Raw genomic sequence first — 8,377 nt, forward strand, 5'->3', positions numbered from 1 at the left:
ATAATTTAGTGCCCTCTGACTCTAAGCCATCCACTTCCAAATCAAGAAAAAGAAAATGTGCTTCACCACAATTGTTTTTAGTATTTCTTGTCAAACTCCACTGATGAGGCTCGAATCGGAAGATACGCTCCTACTGATGGATTCTAGTTTCATGATGTTCGCTCACTAGCATTGTCCTCAGGAACATTAAAAGTATCAATATAAAACCACATCAAGAACGGCACCCGACTCCACCACATGGGCATGACTAAAGACATCACGTAGAAAGATAATACATCCCAACATGCATCATTGGGTCCTGACCTCTACAGTAGGACACCGGACCCCTGTGCGTACAAGCCCAGAGCTCCTAAGAAGGCATGCCGGGTCCCTCGGGTAGGCCCCAGGCCCCTCCGAGTAAGGTCCGGGCCTTAGCAAGGTCCCGGGACAGGGAGGACCCCGGCTTGAGTAAGGGTCCGGTGCTGACACGCGTCCAGGCGCTGCCCTGCGCTCCCCGCTCAGGGCAGAGACCCGCTGCTGCCGCGTGGCTTGTGGCCCGTGACATAAGCCAACGGGCTAGGCCTGACGTGAGGCCCATAACGCCGCGCAACCTCTGCATTTATTGCGGAAAAGTCGCGTCGCCTGCCACCACGCTGACAAGCGACGTGCCCTCACAGCATTTAATGCGTCCTGTCCAATCCGCTGGCAGGCGGCGTCAGGGTCACCCAGCAGACGACGCGCCTGTCCAGTATGTTGACAAACATGGCGCCCGTGCCGAGCGGTGCACTGAGCTCATCATCCCTTCTACGAGAAGCCTCCCCGGCACGTCGAAGACGCACAGATCTCGGGTGTCAGGGCACAAGAAGATCGCTCCAGCAGCTATAGATGTCCAAACGGGCGGCACGGCCCGGCCCAGCCCGAGCCCGACTCGGCCCGGCCCGTTTGAGCCCGGCACGGTTAGGCCCGGCCACTTAACCGTGTCGTGCCGTGCCGTGCCGCCCGACGGGCCCAAACCTCTTCCCGAGCACGGCACGATATAGGCCCGACCGTGTCGGGCCGGCCCGAATAGCACGGCCCATTTAGTGCCCCGTGCCAGCCCGAGCCCGCTCCACCTCCTCCTGCAGTGCGTCCTGCCAGTTCGCGTCCACGACAGCGCCAGCGCCGTGGTCTCGTGCCCGCCGAAGAAGGTCTTGCACTCGCCCACCAGCTCCCTCGTGGTGAGCCGCCGGTCGGTGGCCTCCTCCATTCCGGCCAGCAGCATCGACAGGAGGTCCTTCCCCTGGTGGCGGCGGCAGCGCGCGTGGATGATGTGCCTCCTTCGTCTCGGCCAGCAGCGGCGGCCAACAGCAGCGACAGGAGGTCCTCCTTTGTCCTGCAGCTTCCGGAACACCGCCCAGGGAGGTTTGTGGAGCGGGCTGGCAGCTTCCGAAACACCGTCTTGCAGCTTCCGTAACCCCGAAGAGGTAAGTACGTTGAGGTTTGTGGAGGAGAAGGCTGGCGCGATGATGTGTCGGTGCAGGGAGGAGGGAGCCAGCCGCCAGGAGCGAGAGGGATTGAGGGAGGAAGAGTGGGTTAGGGTTTGCCGGTGGCTGTTAATGTTATACGCGGACAACTGTGGGTGCAGTTGGACTGGGGTTAGGTTGGGCCGTTGGAGACTTGTGGCCTTACGTCTTGCGGTTAAAATAAACGGGCCGGTTAAAAGGCTCGACAGATACTGTGCCATGCTCGGGCCAGCCCAACGGGCTCAAATGTCAGTCAGGCCCGGCACGCTATCCGGGCCGGGCTGAGCCCGGGCCCGCTTCAATCCGTGCCGTGCCGTGCTCGTGTCGTGCTAAAATAACGTGCTTCGTGCCGGGCTAACGGGCCACGTGCTTTCTGGACATCTTGAAAGTCGCCTAGAGGGGGGGGGGGTGAATAGGGCGAAACTGAAATTTACAAAGTTAATCACAACTACAAGCCGGGTTAGCGTTAGAAATATAATCGAGTCCGCGAGAGAGGGTGCAAAACAAATCGCAAGCAAATAAGAGTGTGACACACGGATTTGTTTTACCGAGGTTCGGTTCTTGCAAACCTACTCCCCGTTGAGGTGGTCACAAAGACCGGGTCTCTTTCAACCCTTTCCCTCTCTCAAACGGTCCCACGGACCGAGTGAGCTTTCTCTTCTCAAATCAACTGGGAACAAAACTTCCCCGCAAGAACCACCACACAATTGGTGTCTCTTGCCTTGGTTACAATTGAGTGTTGATCACAAGAACGAATGAGAAAGAAGAAGGCGATCCAAGCGGAAGAGCTCAAAAGAACACGACAAATCACTCTCACTAGTCACTAATGCTTTTGTGGAATTGGGAGAGGATTTGATCACTTGGGTGTGTCTTGTATTGAATGCCTAGCTCTTGTAAGTGGTTGGAAGGTTGAAAATTTGGATGACTTGAATGTGGGGTGGTTGGGGGTATTTATAGCCCCAACCACCAAACTAGCCGTTTGGTGGGGCTGTCTGTCGCATGGTGCACCGGACAGTTCGGTGCACACTGGACATGTCCGGTGCGCCAGCCACGTCACCAATGTCGTTGGGTTCCGACTGTTGGAGCTCTGTCTTCTGGGCCCGCCTGGATGTCCGGTGGCACACCAGACATGTACTGTAGAGTGTCCGGTGTGCCAGCGCGCGCGTGCCTGCCTTCTGCGCGCTTCTGGCGCACATTAAATGCGCCTGCAGGTGACCGTTGGCGCGAAGTAGCCGTTGCTCTGCTGGCTCACCGGACAGTCCGGTGTACACCGGACAGTTCGGTGAATTATAGCGGAGCGAATTCCCGAGGCTGGCGAGTTCCAGAGCCGCTCTTCCTTGGGACACCGGACACTGTCCGGTGTACACCGGACAGTCCGGTGAATTATAGCGGAGCGCCTCTGGATTTTCCCGAAGGTGAGGAGTTCAGCGTGAAGTCCCCTGGTGCACCGGACACTGTCCGGTGCGCCAAACCAGGGCACACTTCGGTTATCCCTTTGCTCCTTTGTTGAACCCATTTCTTGGTCTTTTTATTGGCTAAGTGTGAACCTTTAGCACCTGTATAACTTATACACTAGAGCAAACTAGTTAGTCCAATTTATTTGTGTTGGGCATTTCAACCACCAAAATCATTTAGGAAATAGGTGTAAGCCTAATTCCCTTTCAATCTCCCCCTTTTTGGTGATTGATGCCAACACAAACCAAAGCAAGTATAGAAATGCATAATTGAACTAGTTTGCATAATGTAAGTGCAAAGGTTGCTTGGAATTGAGCCAATATAAATACTTATAAGATGCACATGGATTGTTTCTTCATTTCTAACATTTTGGACCACTCTTGCACCACATGTTTTGTTTTTGCAAATTCTTTTGTAAATTCATTTCAAAGTTCTTTTGCAAATAGTCAAGGGTAAATGAATAAGATTTTGCGAAGCATTTTCAAGATTTGAAATTTTCTCCCCCTGTCTCAAATGCTTTTCCTTTGACTAAACAAAACTCCCCCTAAATGAAATCCTCCTCTTAGTGTTCAAGAGGGTTTTAGGATATTGATTTTGAAAATACTATTCTCCCCTTTTTGAACACAATGAGATACCAATTTGAAATTTACCAATTGAAAATCTCTTTTTAAAATTAGGTGGCGGTGCGGTCCTTTTGCTTTGGGCTAATACTTTCTCCCTCTTTGGCATGAATCGCCAAAAACGGAGTCATTAGAGCCCTTAGAATTACTTTCTCCCCCTTTGGTCATAAATAAATGAGTGAAGATTATACCAAAGACGGAGTCCTTCTCCCCCAAAGATGGAGAGTGGCTCAGAGCGACGGCGAAGGATGAGTTACGGAGTGGAAGCCTTTGTCTTCACCAAAGACTCCAATTCCCTTTCAATATACCTATGACTTGGTTTGAAATAGACTTGAAAACACATTAGTCATAGCATATGTGAGAGACATGATCAAAGGTATATGAATGAGTGATGTGTGCAAATCAACAAAAGAAGTTCCTAGAATCAAGAATATTTAGCTCATGCCTAAGTTTGTTAAAAGTTTGTTCATCAAGAGGCTTGGTAAAGATATCGACTAATCGATCTTTAGTGTTAATATATCAAATCTCGATATCTCCCTTTTGTTGGTGATCCTTTAGAAAGTGATACCGAATGGCTATGTGTTTAGTGCGGCTATGCTCAACGGGATTATCCGCCATGCGGATTGCACTCTCATTATCACATAGAAGAGGAACTTTGGTTAATTTGTAACCATAGTCCCTAAAGGTTTGCCTCATCCAAAGTAGTTGCGCGCAACAATGGCCTGCGACAATATACTCGGCCTCGGCGGTAGAAAGAGCGACCGAATTTTGCTTCTTTGAAGCCCAAGACACCAAGGATCTTCCCAAGAACTGGCAAGTCCCCGATGTGCTCTTTCTATTAATTTTACACCCCGCCCAATCGGCATCGGAATAACCAATTAAATCAAATGTGGATCCCCTAGGATACCAAAGCCCAAACTTAAGAGTATAAACTAAATATCTCAAGATTCGTTTTACGGCCGTAAGGTGAGCTTCCTTAGGGTCGGCTTGGAATCTTGCACACATGCATACGGAAAGCATAATATCCGGTCGTGATGCACATAAATAGAGTAGTGATCCTATCATCGACCGATATACCTTTTGATCGACGGATTTACCTCCTTCGTCGAGGTCGAGATGCCCATTGGTTCCCATGGGTGTCTTGATGGGTTTGGCATCCTTCATTCCAAACTTGCTTAGAATGTCTTGAGTATACTTCGTTTGGCTAAGGAAGGTGCCCTCTTGGAGTTGCTTTACTTGAAATCCTAAGAAATACTTCAACTCCCCCATCATAGACATCTCGAATTTTTGTGTCATGATCCTACTAAATTCTTCACATGTAGACTCGTTAGTAGACCCAAATATAATATCATCAACATAAATTTGGCATACAAACAAGTCATTTTCAAGTGTTTTGGTAAAGAGTGTAGGATCGGCCTTTCCGAATTTGAATCCATTTGAAATAAGGAAATTTCTAAGGCATTCATACCATGCTCTTGGGGCTTGCTTGAGCCCATAAAGCGCCTTAGAGAGCTTATACACATGGTTAGGGTACTCACTATCTTCAAAGCCAGGAGGTTGCTCAACATAGACCTCTTCCTTGATTGGTCCATTGAGGAAAGCACTTTTCACGTCCATTTGATAAAGCTTAAAGCCATGGTAAGTAGCATAGGCCAATAATATACGAATTGACTCAAGCCTAGCTACGGGTGCATAGGTTTCACCGAAATCCAAACCTTCGACTTGGGAGTATCCCTTGGCCACAAGTCAAGCTTTGTTCCTTGTCACCACACCATGCTCATCTTGCTTGTTGCGGAAAACCCACTTGGTTCCTACAACATTTTGGTTAGGACGTGGAACTAAATGCCATACCTCATTCCTAGTGAAGTTGTTGAGCTCCTCTTGCATCGCCACCACCCAATCCGAATCTTGTAGTGCTTCCTCTATCCTGTGTGGCTCAATAGAGGAAACAAAAGAGTAATGCTCACAAAAATGTGCAACCCGAGATCTAGTGGTTACCCCCTTATGAATGTCGCCGAGGATGGTGTCGACGGGGTGATCTCATTGGATTGCTTGGTGGACTCTTGGGTGTGGCGGTCTTTGCTCTTCATCCTCCTTGTCTTGCTCATTTGCATCTCCCCCTTGATCATTGCCGTCATCTTGAGGTGGCTCATTTGCTTGATCTTCTCCTTCATCCATTTGAGCCTCATCCTCATTTTGAGTCGATGGAGATGCTTGCGTGGAGGAGGATGGTTGATCTTGTGCATTTGGAGGCTCTTCGGATTCTTTAGGACACACATCCCCAATGGACATGTTCCTTAGCGCGATGCACGGAGCCTTTTCATCACCTATCTCATCAAGATCAACTTGCTCTACTTGAGAGCCGTTAGTCTCATCAAACACAACGTCACAAGAAACTTCAACTTGTCCAGAGGACTTGTTAAAGACTCTATATGCCCTTGTGTTTGAATCATATCCTAGTAAAAAGTCTTCTACTGTCTTAGGAGCAAATTTAGATTTTCTTCCTCTTCTAACAAGAATAAAGCATTTGCTACCAAATACTCTAAAATATGAAATATTGGGCTTTTTACCGGTTAGGAGTTCATAAGATGTCTTCTTGAGGATTCAGTGTAGATACAACCGGTTGATGGCGTAGCAGGCGGTGTTGACCGCCTCGGCCCAAAACCGATCCGAAGTTTTGTACTCATCAAGCATGGTTCTTGCCATGTCCAATAGAGTTCGATTTTTCCTCTCCACTACACCATTTTGTTGTGGCGTGTAGGGAGAAGAGAACTCATGCTTGATCCCCTCCTCCTCAAGGAAGCCTTCAATTTGAGAGTTCTTGAACTCCGTCCCGTTGTCGCTTCTAATTTTCTTAATCCTTAAGCCGAACTCATTTTGAGCCCTTCTCAAGAATCCCTTTAAGGTCTCCTGGGTATGAGATTTTTCCTACAAAAAGAATACCCAAGTGAAGCGAGAATAATCATCCACAATAACTAGACAGTACTTACCCCCGCCGATGCTTATATAAGCTATCGGGCCGAATAGGTCCATGTGTAGGAGCTCCAGTGGCCTGTCGGTCGTCATGATGTTCTTGTGTGGATGATGAGCACCAACTTGCTTTCCTGCTTGGCATGCGCTACAAATCCTGTCTTTCTCAAAATGAACATTTGTTAATCCTAAAATGTGCTCTCCCTTTAGAAGCTTGTGAAGATTCTTCATCCCAACATGGGCTAGTCGACGGTGCCATAGCCAACCCATGTTAGTCTTAGCAATTAAGCAAGTGTCGAGTTCAGCTCTATCAAAATCTACCAAGTATAGCTGACCCTCTAACACTCCCTTAAATGCTATTGAATCATCACTTCTTCTAAAGACAGTGACACCTACATCAGTGAATAGACAGTTGTAGCCCATTTGACATAATTGAGATACAGAAAGCAAATTGTAATCTAAAAAATCTACAAGAAAAACATTGGAAATAGAATGGTCAGGAGATATAGCAATTTTACCCAATCCTTTGACCAAACCTTGATTTCCATCCCCGAATGTGATAGCTCGTTGAGGATCTTCGTTTTTCTCATAGGAGGAGAACATTTTCTTCTCCCCTGTCATGTGGTTTGTGCACCCGCTGTCGATGATCCAACTTGAGCCCCCAGATGCATAAACCTACAAAACATGTTTAGTTCTTGACTTTAGGTACCCAAATGGTTTTGGGTCCTTTGGCATTAGAAACAAGAATTTTGGGTACCCAAACACAAGTCTTTGACCCCTTGTGCTTGCCCCCAACATATTTGGCAACTACCTTGCCGGATTTGTTAGTTAACACATAAGATGCATCAAAAGTTTTAAATGAAATATCATGATCATTTGATGCATTATGAGTTTTCTTCTTAGGCAACTTAGCACGGGTTGGTTGCCTAGAGCTAGATGTCTCACCCTTATACATGAAAGCATGGTTAGGGCCAGAGTGAGACTTCCTAGAATGAATTCTCCTAATTTTGTCCTCGGGATAACCGGCAGGGTACAAAATGTAACCCTCGTTATCTTGAGGCATGGGAGCCTTGCCCTTAACAAAGTTGGACAATTTCTTAGGAGGGGCATTAAGTTTGACATTGCTTCCCTGTTGGAAACCAATGCCATCCTTAATGCCAGGGCGTCTCCCACTATAGAGCATACTTCTAGCAAATTTAAAATTTTCGTTTTCTAAGTTATGCTCGGCAATTTTAGCATCTAATTTAGCTATATGATCATTTTGTTGTTTAATTAAAGCCATGTGATCATTTATAGCATCAATGTTAACATCTCTACATCTAGTACAAATAGTGGTATGTTCTACGATAGATGTAGAGGGTTTGCAAGAATTAAGTTCAACAATCTTAGCATGCAATATATCATTCTTATCTCTAAGATCGGAAATTGTAACATTGCAAACATCAAAATCTTTAGCCTTAGCAATTAATTTTTCATTTTCCTTTCTAAGGCTAACAAGGGATATGTTCAATTCTTCAATATTAGCAAGCAAATCATCATTATCATTTCTAAGATTGGGAATTGAAATATTACAAGCAATAGAATCAACCTTAGCTAACAAATTAGAATTCTCATTTCTAAGTTTGTCTATAGTCTCATGGCAAGTGCTTAGCTCACTAGATAATTTTTCACATTTTTCAACTTCTAGAGCATAAACATTTTTAACTTTAACATGCCTTTTGTTTTCCTTGATTAGGAAGTCCTCTTGGGAGTCCAAGAGATCATCCTTCTCATGGATGGCACTTATTAATTCATTTAATTTCTCCTTTTGTTGCATGTTTAAGTTGGCAAAAAGAGTGCGCAAGTTATCTT

The sequence above is a fragment of the Zea mays genome, chromosome 6 (genome assembly GCF_902167145.1).
Source record: "Zea mays cultivar B73 chromosome 6, Zm-B73-REFERENCE-NAM-5.0, whole genome shotgun sequence".
In the NCBI taxonomy this organism is placed as follows: Eukaryota; Viridiplantae; Streptophyta; class Magnoliopsida; order Poales; family Poaceae; genus Zea; species Zea mays.